Source organism: Rhinolophus sinicus, chromosome 14, assembly GCF_057876585.1.
Source record: "Rhinolophus sinicus isolate RSI-liver-muscle chromosome 14, RSI-T2T, whole genome shotgun sequence".
Classification (NCBI taxonomy): domain Eukaryota; kingdom Metazoa; phylum Chordata; class Mammalia; order Chiroptera; family Rhinolophidae; genus Rhinolophus; species Rhinolophus sinicus.
Window position 1 is genome coordinate 92,913,792 of NC_142514.1, and position 14,055 is coordinate 92,927,846.

A 14,055-nucleotide genomic window follows, 5' to 3' on the forward strand; every position below is an offset into this window, starting at 1 on the left:
CTCTGCCAACCCATAGGGTGCTCTGAGGTTGGAACGACCTTTTAGGGTTGTCCCAAGTTAGGGCCAGGTTGCGGGTTCCATTACTAGATGCAGGCTGTAGCAGGAAGGAGGCAGGATTCTGGCAAGGTCATTGGCTTTAGCTTGGTGTCATAGTTCTCAGTCAGGGTGATATTCCCCCCAGAGGATATTTGGCAATTTTGGATTGTCAGGACTACGGGGTGGGCATCCAGTGCACAGATGCCAGGAATGCTACTAAACATCCTATGACACAGGAAACGGTCTCCACAATAAAGAACGTTCAGTCCCAAATGTCTATTGTGCAAGGCTGAGAAACCCCGGCCTAATGCCAGTCCTGGAGAACCTGGCAGCTGGGCTGTCTGCAGGCAGTACTCTCACAACTGAGGGTACGTGCTTTGTAGCCTTGAAGGAGCCTCTCGGGGAGCAGCCTTACACGCCTGGGTCTCACTTTGTTACAGAGGAAGGTCGTAGGACAAACTACAGCCCTGGAGGCAACAACATATGCTCTCCATTCTAGACTTCCCTCACACTCAGAGGGTGCCTCTGCTGGTCTTGGGAGCTAATCTAGAGGGGCCATTTCTCAACGCGAGCACTGAGTGGGGCTGTAGTGCCGCTGTGGTTCATTTTTGGTCCACACTCACAAAATGAGCCCACCCTCTGTGAACAAATCTCAGTATTGCCCCTCCTTCGTTAACTGGCCATGAAGGATGCCCTCCCCAAGGGGGCTATAGGTGTGGTCGAAAGAAAAGCATTGCTATGACACAGTGGGTGACATGAGGGCTGGGCCACGTGCTCATGCAGTTCACCTGAGCTCTCTAGTCTTATTCATGCCTGATCCCTAGTGCCACTCATTTTATGATGGTGTCTTGGCTGGGCCTAATCCAACCTTATGATTTGGTAGACCTGACAGAACTCAGCTTGTGATGGGCAGTTCTGGCTTTGTGGTCCCTTAGTGACACAGTTCTGGCACTTCAACTCTATAGGGTCTAGCTGCTCACCAGGATCTATTTTCTACAAAGTGAATAATTCTCTTCAGCTGGCATGGACATGATCTGAAACCCTCAGGGACCATGCTATAATTCTCTTATTGGGACTTGCCATGTCCTCCACAGAGCATCTTAACCCACACAAACTCCTCTCATCCCATACAGTCAACCACGTATGGCCAGGTGGCAGTGCCACTCCTTGCATCACATCCTGCTCTGGACACCCCTCAAAGCTGACAGCTTTGTGTAGTAGATTGAATTGTGTTCCCCCTAAAAATGTGTCTAAGTCCTGCCCCCTGTTAACTGTGAATATGGACTTAGAAAAAGGGTCTTTGCATCTTTTATTAAATTAAGGATCTCCAGATGAGATTATCCTGGATTTAGGGTGGGCTTTATAGCCAATGATCTCCCTTATGAGAGAAAGGAGATGGGCACTTGCTACTCCTGGAGATAGATACACAGGGAAGAAGACAGCCATGTGAAGACAGAGACACAGACTGGAGTGATGCTGCCAGGAGACAAGGAACGTCTGGAGCCACCAGGAGCTGGAAGGAAGGGCTCTCCCTTAGAGCCTCCAGAGGGAGTATGTCCCAGCCAACATCTTGCATTTGGACCTTTGGCCTCCAGAACTGTGAGAGAATACATGTCTGTTGTTTTAAGCTGCATAGTTTATGGTTTAGCATACCTGCCTGGGTTGAGAATTCAACTTTCTTTGGTTATTCTTATATTTAGTCCTGAACCTGGTACTCACTTCTGCTTTTCATCTACAGGACATGAGAATCTCTTTCTGTTTTGCCAAGGAGCCCTTCTCACTCTCATATGCAGCCTTTAATTGCTGAATAATCCCTTTCCGTCTTTCCAAAGAATCTATTGTTTTTCTTTTCCAAATAATCTGTAGCCTCTAGCAACAGCCTTTAGATTGCATTGTTGTTATACTTCTATTTCCTCCATATTGATCAAACACATGATACACTGAACCCTCTAGTGCACTTCTTTCTACTGCTAAGGCATCCATCCCACTCACCTCTGGTGTGAGGAGGCCATCACTGGTCCACCTACCTCTAGTGATGCGTTTCTCACTGCCCGCAGCTGGGAGAATGCAGCCCTGGAAGCCTGTTGAGCACCTACTTACTCAGACAGCTTCTGGGACCAGTAGCTGCAGATTAGCTTCCCCAGGAAGCAGACTCAGAGATGAAAATTAGCATGCCGGAAGTTTATTTGGGCATGTTCTCAGGAGTAATGGCTGTGAGGTGAGAGAATGAAGCTGGATTGGGCAGTGGAAGAAGGTCTCCGCCTACCACACAGGGAGCTATTTGTCCTACAGTGTCATCCCACGTTGGGGTAAGGGGATACAACCTTGATATCACCACATCAGCCAGTCATTTGGGTGCATGCTGTCCCCAGGAAGAGGGTAAGAACCCTGGGTGAGGTTGCTGTCTCCTGCCAAGAGCAATTCCTGGAGAGGACTGACGCTGAGCTCTAGCAGCTAGCAGTGCCATCAGCCAGTTTCTAGATGGCTCCACACAGCATCTACTGCTCTTGTGTCAACTTCCACAAATGTAGTAGAATAGAATATTCATGTAATATAACATCCTTATATTAATATGTCACTCATAATAATATACAATTCATACAAATATACTATTAATTGGTAATATATAATTCATAGTAATATAATACTCCTCTATTAATATATAATATTAATATTATATTAATGTTAATAATATACAATATTCTTTTTATTCTATCATTTTTATTCTTTTTATTCTGTCATTCTTTTTATTATATCATTGTGATATATATATATATATATATATATATATATATATATATATATACACACACACATATATCACAATATGTTATACCACACTGGCTTTTATTAATACATATTAATTGTTAAAAGCCAGACCTCTCAAAGATCTTAGGAACAAGGATGTACTTGAGTTGGAGATAGAATAACCGTAACTGCATTTAACCTTGGCAGAATCAAAAGAAGTGTCAGAAAATTTTCCTCCAGTTTCCATGAACATGTGGACTAGATTCTGGCAGGAAAATTTCTAGTTCCCCTACCTTAGTCAGAATCTGTGCCAGGCAGTCAGTGAGAACACACTTTTGCACATTTTCAGACACCCTTGTTGGCTCCAACATTGGCAGCACACGGCTGGATTGTGGCAATGAATGTCTGGCAGGCTACCAAGCACATGTTTTTCTCAGACCCAGGGAAAGGCAGAACTTTATGGTCACCGGCAATGACCTGGAGACTGTAATTTTGACACAGTATATTGTCAGTTCTCAGCATGTGTGGGAGTGAAGCACATCATCTAAAAGGCATTGCTGTTTGGCTCTACAAGGCAGTGTGTGTGTGTGTGTGTGCGTGCGTGCGTGCGTGCGTGTGTGTGTGTGTGTGTGTGTGTGTGTGTAGGGCAATAGAGTCCTGTTTTGAGCTCTTTTAATTTTTGCATTTTAGCAGATTTGCCATCTCAGTTACATTTTGCTTAGATGAATTGTAAACTTGGGCTTTGTTCCCTGGTGGTCTCTGGCTGAAGATGGAGAGAGTGGCCCAAAGCTGGGGTAAAAACATTAGATAAATAGTCCTGATAACCAAGACTTGTCTATTTAATTTCTGGGCTTAGTTCTTTGGGGCAAGGGAAGGATGGTTTTATTTTAAGTCCACAGAGGTGCCTAGGTCTCAAACTTATGAAATATGTTTTTTAGGTGTGTCAAATAGTAAAACTTTTGAAACTTTTAACATTGGGTGTAGTCTACGGTTATATAGAAGTGAACAATGGCACCATTTCCCCTCTGTATAGGCTGCAGCACATTTCTCCCTCTGGTTCTTTTTTTTTTTCTTTTTTCTTGCACAGCAGGACTGATATCTTTAAAGGCAGGCATGACCCAGTGGCCTCCCCGGGGACAATCACGTTTCTTTCATTGTTAATTGGCTCAGTCTGACTGGAAATTTACACAAATAACACAAGCCAGGATGCAAACACACCCACCTCCATCTCTCACCAACCCTGCTTTTCTAAAACCAGAATATTGAGTTTAACCAAAAAACAAACACTTATGCTATTGAGTGACCAATTATTCTACTATTCTTGATTTTGTTTTATTGTTGCTGTTTGTGTTTCCCCCTGAAGAATCCTTTTTTTCTGCTTCTCTGGTTGAACCCAAAATCATTAGTATTTATACCCCAAATGTGCCTTTCTAATTGTTTTTGACCCCACTGGGGAAGTGCTGGAGATGTTGATCGATGACAAGGACCTGGGTTGTTATCCTCAGGTTGGAGCGTAGGAGAGAGGGAGCTCTGGGATTAGTGATGAGGACAGACATTGTGGGGTAATCTTTGTAGCCATGCCCAGATTCTATACAATGGTGCATTTTAGAGATAGGAAAACAAATAAGAAAGAAACGAATAAATCTGAAGAGATAATATCAGTTCCCCAGGGCTTGATTAAAACAACACTGGGACAAGTAGGAACTCTCACTCTTGGGTAAGTCCCAGGCTGGAAAACCTGTGAGGAGTGTGAGGGCCTTGTTGCTTGTCTTTCATTTTAAGGCATGACATGATAAAAGAATCTTTCAGTGTTTTCATTCATTTTTCCTGTCTTCAATTTACTTTTATTGGTCTCTCCTTCAGCTTTTCCTTTAGTCAGTTCTGCTTGATGAGAAATGGTTTTGGAAATATGACTCTGAAATGAAAAAGTTCTGAGTATTTTGTTTCTGGATCAAATAAAATCATCACATGGATGTTACCAAGTGCTATGGTTTGGGATATTTTCTGCCACTTTTCTTTCTTCTTTCTTCTAGTTCTGTCTCACATGTTGTCTGAAATACTGAATCTAGGAGCTGTCGTTTCTCTATCAGTTGTTCTTCTACCTATTTTATAAATTCCCAAAAGTCAAATCACATTATTCTATCCTTTCTTGAAGTAATATTTGATTAAATAACTGTGCCTCCTAGGAAATTTCCCTCACTACCTCTCCTGGTGGCAGCCCTTCCTCTTTCCCTCAGGGCCCATGTTTTAACGCTACAGATAACGAGGACCCCAGTCCTTCTTCCTCCCCATACTCAGATCACAAGTCTGTCAATCCATGATTTACTCAGCTCCCAATATTTGTCCAGCAGCACCCAATGTATGTACGTGTGTGTGTGTGTGTGTGTGTGTGTGTGTGTGTGTGTGTGTGTATGTGTGATGGTAGAGAGGTGCCAGCCAGGGCAGAACATAACAGAAAGATACCATTATCTTTGCCTTTCAAGAACTTGCAATTTAATGGGGGTAGACAAGATGGCCACATGGAAACAAACGAACAAACAAACAAACAAACAAGGAAAAGTTGAAAGGGAGGATACTAGAAAGTACAGCAATGACAACAAGAATTTGTTGAGTGAGTAATAAATAGCCAGACACTGTTCTGAGCACATTGTGTGCGATATCTTATTTAATTCTCTCCACAACCTTCTAAGTCAGGTACTGTTACTACCACCATTTTACAGACAAGAAAATGAAGACTCTGATGTTAGGACACTTGACTCAGTTTGCACAGCTACTACTTCTAAGGGCTGTGCGGTTCTGGGGCCCGAGCTTAAAACCACTGTCATGCTGTTGCTGGGGGGTGCAATAGAATCTCAAGGCAGATAAAAGGCAGGAGAACCCACATTATGCAGAGGTTACATAGCTGAGCTGGGCTTTGAAAGATACTCAGACTTCAGAGTGAAAAGGAAGGGCATTTTAGGAGGTAGGAACGAAGATGGGTGAATGCATTATAACCAGGAATAGTAAATGTCAAGAAAGCTCAGGTCAGGGGCCTGGGCACAGAAAGATCTACAAGGTGTGGGCTCCATGCGGCAAGGTCAGGCTCCAAGCCAGAGTGTGGCTCAGAAGGCCCCGGGAACCATGTAGGTGCCAGCCTGGGCTGGGCTGGTGCCTGCAGGATGAAGCAACGGGAAATCCCCTGGTGTATTCCAATTTTGGGTTTCAGTTTTTTGAAACTCCTTTTCTTATATGATAACTTTAACTTTGCTCAATTTTGTGAACAATTACTTTGAAATCGTGACTCAGAAAGGTCAGAAAGATATCAGAGATGGATGATTGCTAGCAGGGCTGGGGACAGATTAAACATGAAGAAGATGGAAACTAAAGGCTTCCCTATGGCCCTGCTCTGGGTGTCTAGAAGCATGGTTTCATTGACAGAATTAGAAAGAAGAGCCAATTTGGGAGAGATGACCTCAATTTTGGATCATTTGAATCTGAGATGACATCTGAAAAGCCAAGTGAAGCTGTCCATTCGACAGCCAGGGTAAAAGTGAAGGCTGAGGATACAGACATTTTCTTTCTCTTCATTTCCAAGAAGTTCCTATCACCAACCCCACACCTTGTTATTTGTTTTCTTTTTCTTTTTTTCCTTTTAAATATATCTACCATATCTTTCTAGAACCATCCATGCACTTCCAACCCCAACACACTTCTAGTCCTCTGTACGCAGCCCTACCTCCACCACAAGCTTGGTAAAACTGTCCCTCCTGGGAAAATGCTACTGAAGCCTTGCCAAAATGTCTCTCCTGGCAGCTACAGACTGCCTTCCTGCTTTGGAAAAGTAGCTCCTGATGGATGGTCTGTCAGAAAACTGCTATCTGCACAAAGGGAACTTGACTTCAGTTAGGTCTGTAACGATGTACTATCCTACGGGCGGCTGCCAAAATCTGAGCAGAAATAGATGGTGACAGTTTCCAATCACAGATAATCTTGTGTGTGGCTGACTGCTGACTGGAAATGTGGGTCCTGTCAGGCCCACTGAACTCACTCTGATAATGTGGCTGCAATGTATCACCGCCCTGGCCCAGCTCTGGTCAGAGGCCGGAACACAGTTCCTGAGACAGTGGGAGCTGTGAACACACTGACTGGGACGTGGTCCCTGTCACAGACACTTAATACATTCAACAAACCCGCCAAGGCCTGGAGGACTCTGTGAAAGGTTATGGCCCTGCTCTGTACTTCGCCCTGTGCTCAGAACCTGAGATACGTCAGTAATTGCATCCTGTGCTCCATGGCTGCCTGTTGTCCTCTCCAGTTGGATGAAGACTGGGATTCCTCTTCTGAGAATGGTCAGAGAAGCCTGGGGGGTTTTATGGGGGTGACCAGGAGTTGGAGGGAAGGTAAGCGTGGCTTCTGTGGGTGAGACCCTGCCAACCAGGGCAGGGTGGGGCTGCTTGGAGCACCTCGGTGGTTGCCCTGGCTGCCAGGGTCTTCTAACTACATGGGACAATAGAACACCGAAGCTAGAAGCAGCCCCAGAGGTCATCTTACCTAGTGTTCTTTGTTTTAAAGGTCAAACTTTGAAGCCCAGAAGGATTTTGTAAATTCTCCAAGTAGAAGTAGAAGTGAGAACTTTGACCCAAGTCTCTGAAAACCCCCAACTACCTTTTACAATTCTTTTCAAAAGGAGATGAGGTCAATAATTTGTCAGGTGTTACAGTTGCTCTATGAAAACAGAACTTCAGATTTCTCAATGGCTCAGAGGATATTTCACATTCCCCTTCTCACAGTGCTATGATTCCTCCCTGCCAGGTTATTTACAAACACTAAATAGATAATGCTTTTCTAAACTGGTGTGAAACAAGATTTTAGGCAGTGCTCCAAGGTGTGTTGGTGTCAGCCTCTGCTCAAGGCAGCAGCTGTGGTTCCAGGCTGGAAGAAGCTCTTCCTTCACACACACCTCTCTGGTCATTGTCTTCTCATCTATAAAGTGAAAGTATTCCATTGGGTGACCTCTAAAGTCTCCCCTACTCTCACACTGTATTGTTGCATAAAAGCAAAGTGGGCCTTTCGTCTCCGCGGGAAGTCATTATTCAAGGCAGATTTTACATGTGACAATACATAAAGCTGGCAAGGGTGACAGAGGCCCTCATGGTCTGATGGACTGTACATGCATTTGACCTTTCTACAAATCAGCTTGGCAATGTGTATAAAGAAATTGAAAATGACACACCTCTTTTTACCTTCTAAGAATCTGTCCCAGGAAGATAATCTAAACTGAAACAAGAGGTAAGTATATTTATTTTATCATTATTTAGTTAGAAATATTAATAAGCAACATTTATTGATAATATTTATTATAGCATTATCAAGAAAAGCAGAGAATTAGAAACAAGTAAATATCTAAAAGTAGTGGTTAAATCCAGCCACACTGGTAATATTATGTAGTTATTAAAAACTATGTTTTCAGAAAATATTTTTGAGGCAAATACTGTACTCATAATGTGTTGTGTGTTAAATACAAGATAAAAAGGAATTCACAGTCATCCCTATTTTTAGAAAAAGGACCCATAATTTATATGTGAACTTCAAACAACTGGAAATAAAGAAAATTCTAACAGTCAACATATCAGAAATCACAGATGATTTTTTTAAAAGTTCTCCACAATTTCTGAATTTTCCTCAGTGAACATACATGCCTTTTATAATCAGGAAATAAATAATACAACAAAAATTGATTTAGTAGAAGTTCTTTTTCTAGAAAGCTGGAGTAACGTATTTTTCCATATTCTATTCTCTACATGTAAATAAAAACCCTGGACATTATATATAAAACGAACATAAAAATACTCTGAAAGATGGAGAGAAGAAGTCAGACCAGTTGGAGACATGGAGACACAAGGAATAACATAACAATGAGCTCCTGGGTTTTTTTGTTTTTGTTTTTGTTTTTTGCCTCATGTATTCCAGACTTGGAGCTAAAGAAGGCAGCAACACAGTAATATCCACAGGCACAGACCCCCCTCCCCCCAAAAAAAAGTCCCAACAAAAGTCTGCCTTCTTTAGCCAAAGGACCAGGAAAATGGCAGCTTAGCAAAACAGAATACTTTTAGACAATAACCACCCTGCTCCAACTACAGAAGAAACTTTGGCCCCATCCCCTAGAAAAAGCCAAATCTTTCACCCTTGCCACAGTGTCAGGAGCCCCAACCCTCACAAGGTGGTGTCAGAGAAGGCTGAATCCAGAGCTAGGACTTTTCATCCATGCTGGAGGGTAATGAGCTTTCTCGGGACCTTCTGCAACATCTCGGGACCTTCTGCAACATCTCGGGACCTGTGAACATCATTTGGGGAAACTGGCATTGTATCTCCACCAGTTAATTACGAGTTAGTGCCCCTCTCTTTATCCCTGTCAGAGTAGTGTCATAGAAAGCCAGATAAAATAGACGGTTGAAATAAGATCCCGAGTCTCATAACATAATACTCAAAGTGTCCAGACTTCAATTAAGAATCACTCATCATACCAAGAACTATGAAAACCATAATTTGAATGAAATAATGACAATTAATAAATGTCGTCACTGAGATGACAGAGATGTTAGAATGATCTGACAAAGATTTTAAAGTGCTGATCACAAAAACACTTTAACAACAAATACCCTTGAAACAAATGAAAAATAAAAAGTCTCAGAAAATAAATAGAAAGTCTAAGCAAACCAAATCAAATTTTGGAATTGAAATATACAATCATCAACAATTAAAAACTCAATAGATGAAACAGAAACTCATAGACACAGACAATAGTTTAGTGGTTGCCAGAGGGTAAGGGGGGCGGGGGATGGGGGTTGGGAGATGAGGGTAAGGGGGATCGAATATATGGTGATGGAAGGAGAACTGACTCTGGGTGATGAACACACAATGTGATTTATAGATGATGTAATACAGAATTGTACACCTGAAATCTATGTAATTTTACTAACAATTGTCACTCCAATAAATTTAATTAAAAAAAAAAAAAAACTCAATAGATGGGCTCAGCAGAAGAATGGAGGGGACAAAGGAAAAAATCAATGAAGTTGAAGATAGAATAGTAGGAATTTCCTAATCTCAACAATAGAAAGAAACTACTGGGACAATAATAAAAAAATTTTAACAAATTTATCAAAGTACCAGAAAGAGAAAATATAGAACCTAGTGATGAAAAAGTACTTGAAGAAATAATGGCTAAAAGTTCCCCCAATTTGGCAAAAGTCATAAACCTACATATTCAAGATGTTAAGCAAACCCCACACTGGGTAAACACAAAGGAATCTACACCAAGATTTATCAGGTCAAACTGAAAACTAAGGACAAAGAAAAAAGTCTTGAAAGCAGCAAGAGAGCAATGTTACCTTATCTACAGGGGGAAAAAAACCAATACAAATATCAGCAGCTTTAAATATCCTTTAGGTATGAAGAGGAAATTAAGATATTCTCAGAGGAAGGAAAATGAAGATAATTTGCCACCAGCAGACCTGCCCTGAAAGAATGGCTAAAGGAAGTTCTCTAAAAATTAGGAAATAAAAGAGGAATCTTGAATTGTCAGGAAGGAAAAAAGAACAACAGAAAGAGTAAAATACAAATAAATACAATACATTTCCTTCTCCCCTTGAGTTTTCTAAATTATGTATGTTTGATAATTGATGTGGTTCTAAGTGTATTTAGAAGAAATGTTTAAGTAAATGATAACTGGGGGAAGGTAAAAGGACATAAATGGTAGTAAGATCTCTACACTTCACTTAAACTCGCAAGACGTTAATACCACTAGGCTGTGATGTTCGACACCAAAACAGCATACAAAGAGATGAACTTAAAAATATTATAGATGAATCAAAATGGAATTCTAAAACTATATTGAACTGAATGAAAATGAAAATACAACACAAAAAAATTTATGGGACATAACTAAAACAATGCTAACAGGGAAATTTATATCATTAAGTGCTTAAATTAAAAAAGAGAAAAATTTTCAAATCAATAATCTAAATCCCCACCTCAAGAATCTAGAAGAGGAGCAAAATAAACATAAAACAAGCAGGTGGAAGAAATAAATAGAATAACTCAACAAAACAAAAAGCTGATTCTTTGAAAAGATCAATAAAGTTGAAAAACCCCTACAAAACCTAATAAAGACAAAAGAGAGAAGAAACAAATTACCAATATCAGAAATGACATTGATTTTCACCAGAGAGTCCACAGATATCAAAAAGATAATGAGGTGATACTGAAATACAAGAATTTGACAACTTAGATGAAAGGGACAAATTGCTGAAAAGCATAAACTACCACAACTCATCCAAAATAAAATAAATCATTTAAATAACCCTATAACTCAGGAAATTAAGTTTATAATTTAAAAATTCTCCAAAATGAAATTTCCAGGCTCCGATACTTTCACTTCGAGAATTCTACTAAGTTTCTAAAGAATTAACACTAATTCTATGCAATCTCTTCCAGAAAATAGAAGAGCCGGGGATATTTCCCAACTCATTTTATGAAACTAGTTTTACCCTGATACCAAAACCAGAAAAAGAGAGTACATAAAAGAAAGATACCAGTCAATATCCTTTATGAGTATATGTGAAAAAAATATCCTTAACAAAAGATTAGCAAACAGATTTTATCAATATACAAAAATAATTATATATCACGATCAAGTAAGATTTTTTTTCCAGTGGTACAATGCTGGTTAAATCTTTAAATATCAATCAATGTAATCTACCATATTAACATGCTAATGAATAAAAATTATATGATCAAGTCATTCCATGAAGAATAAGCATTTGACAAAATTTGAAACTCACTCATGATAAAAATGCTTAGAAAAATAGGAAAAGAGAATAACTTCTTCAACTTGATGAAAAAGTATCTTCAAAAACCATACAGCTAACGTTATACTTAATGTGAAAGACTAAATACTTTCCTCCTAAGATGAGGAACAAGGCAAGAATGTCTTCTCTCTCAACTCTTAGATTTCCAGTACTGCGTTGACTAAGTGCAATAAGAAAGAAAATGAAATAAAAGGCATACAGATCAGATGAGAAGAAATAAAACTGTCCTTATTTGTAGATGATACGATGGCCTATGTGGTACGTTCTAAGGAATCTATAAAAATATCTAAATTGATAATTCTAATAAGTTGATAAACTAGTAAGAAAGTTCTGCAAGGTTACAGCATATAATACCAACATAAAAAAATCAACTGACTTGCTCAGGCCTGTGGCACTGGCACTTCATACTGCCTAGGAAGCTCTGTAGCCACCGACAAGATCAGAAGTGGCATGATGAACAGTACAGAAAGTCCATTTGGATACAGCCCTGAAGGCTAACACTTTTGGAGACACTTCCCATGCAAGGGGAATTGTACTGAGAGACGTAGGGGTTGAAGCCAAACAGCTAAATTCTACCATCAGGAAGTGCGTCAGGGTCCATCTGATCACGAATGGCAAAAAGTATCACAGACTTTGTACCCAATGCCAGTTGCTTGAATTTTATTGATGTCAATGATAAAATTCTGGTTGCTGGATTTGGTTATAAAGGTCATACTGTTGGTGACATTCCTGGAGTCTGCTTTAAGATTGTCAAAGTAGCTGATGTCTCTCTTTTGGCCTTATCTGAAAGCAAGAAGGAAAGACCAAGATCCTAAGTTTTCATCATGAAAACATGGGAGTAATGAATTTTTATTTGGAAAAAAAAAAATCAACTGTATTTCTATATATTAGCAATGAACGTGTAGACATCAAAATTAAAAATACAATTCCATTTATAATTTTTTAAAAATAAGAAATACTTCAGTATACATGTAGCAAGATGTACAGAACTTGTATTATAAAAACTACAAAATGATAATGCAAAAAATTAAAGAAGGGGTAAATAAATAAGAGACAGACCATATTCATGGATTGGAAGATCTAACATAATAAATGATTGAGGAATCATTTATTATTCCCATATTCCAATATGTGCTTCCCGTATTGATTGATATTTGTAGTAGACCGAATAAAGTCACCAATGATATCCAGTTCTGAATTTTTGGAACCTGTGAATGTCACCCTATATAGCAAAAGGAATTTTGCATATGTGATTAAACTAAGGATACTGAGATTGGTAGATTTTCCTGGAATATTGTATGCATCCTAAATGTAGTCATTAGTGTCCGTCAGAGGAAGTCCAAGGGATATTTGACATAGAAAGGAAAGTAGTAGATATGATGATGAAGCAAGAGGTTAGAGTGATGTGCTTTGAAGATGGAGGAAGCAGCCATAAACCAAAGAACGACAGCCACTAGAAGCTGAAACAATCAAGGAAACAGATTTTCCTCTCAGTTTCCAAAAGAAATCAGCCCGACCAATACCTTGACTTCATCCTAGTGAACAGATTTCGCATTCTGTCCAACACTGTGAGACAATAAATTCATGTTGTTTTAAGCCACTAAGTTTGTGGTAATTTACTATAGCCACAATAAAACACTAATATGCAGGTCTAATGAAATTTCTACCAAAATCCCAGCAAGATATGCGAGTTGTGACCAAAAACTATGGTGAATGTTTAAAAACTATATTACAGGAAAAGACACATTGCCATTAATCCCCCTCAAAATTATCCCCCTCATTTTGAACTCACTTATCCCATCATTCTTGCCACTTTCTGAAGCAGTTCTAGAAGTCTTCTTTCATGAATATCTTTAGTTGCACTGCCCTGGCTGCCTCAATATACTGAATCAATTCAAAATGCTTACCTTTCATGGTCATTTTGACTTTGGGGAAGAACCAGAAGTTGAATAGTGACAGACCCGGTGAATAAGGTGGATGAAGACACACCGTAATGTTTTTATTTGACAGAAATGGCCATGCCAGAAGCGATGTTTGACACAGAGCCTTGTCATGATGGAGAATGAAACCATTTGCCCATTTCATGTTAATGCATTTTTCATGATCTGTGATTTATGGCACACTTTTTTTTTTCAGCTTTACTGAGGTATTCTTTTTTTTTTTTTAATTTATTGGGGTGACAACTGTTAGTAATATGGCACACTTTAAAACACACCTTCTCTCAACCATAGCTCACATCTGACTGACTGCACCAAACAAATTGCAACATGTCACACATTGTTACTAAGGTTTGAAGCGCCTCCCATATTGAAGATCTCTGCCTTTCTGTTGGATGGCACTTGGTAGCAGCATTCCCCATATATTTTGATCAACACACACACACACACACACACACACACACACACACACACACGGTCTGACA

The 14,055-nt window shown here is 39.8% G+C and overlaps 1 pseudogene; it reads left to right on the plus strand.

The window, feature by feature from the left end:
- Window positions 1-5,850: 5,850 nt before the first annotated feature.
- On the plus strand, window positions 5,851-12,448 carry LOC109458572 (small ribosomal subunit protein uS12 pseudogene; annotated as a pseudogene).
- The last annotated feature ends 1,607 nt before the right edge of the window (window positions 12,449-14,055 follow it).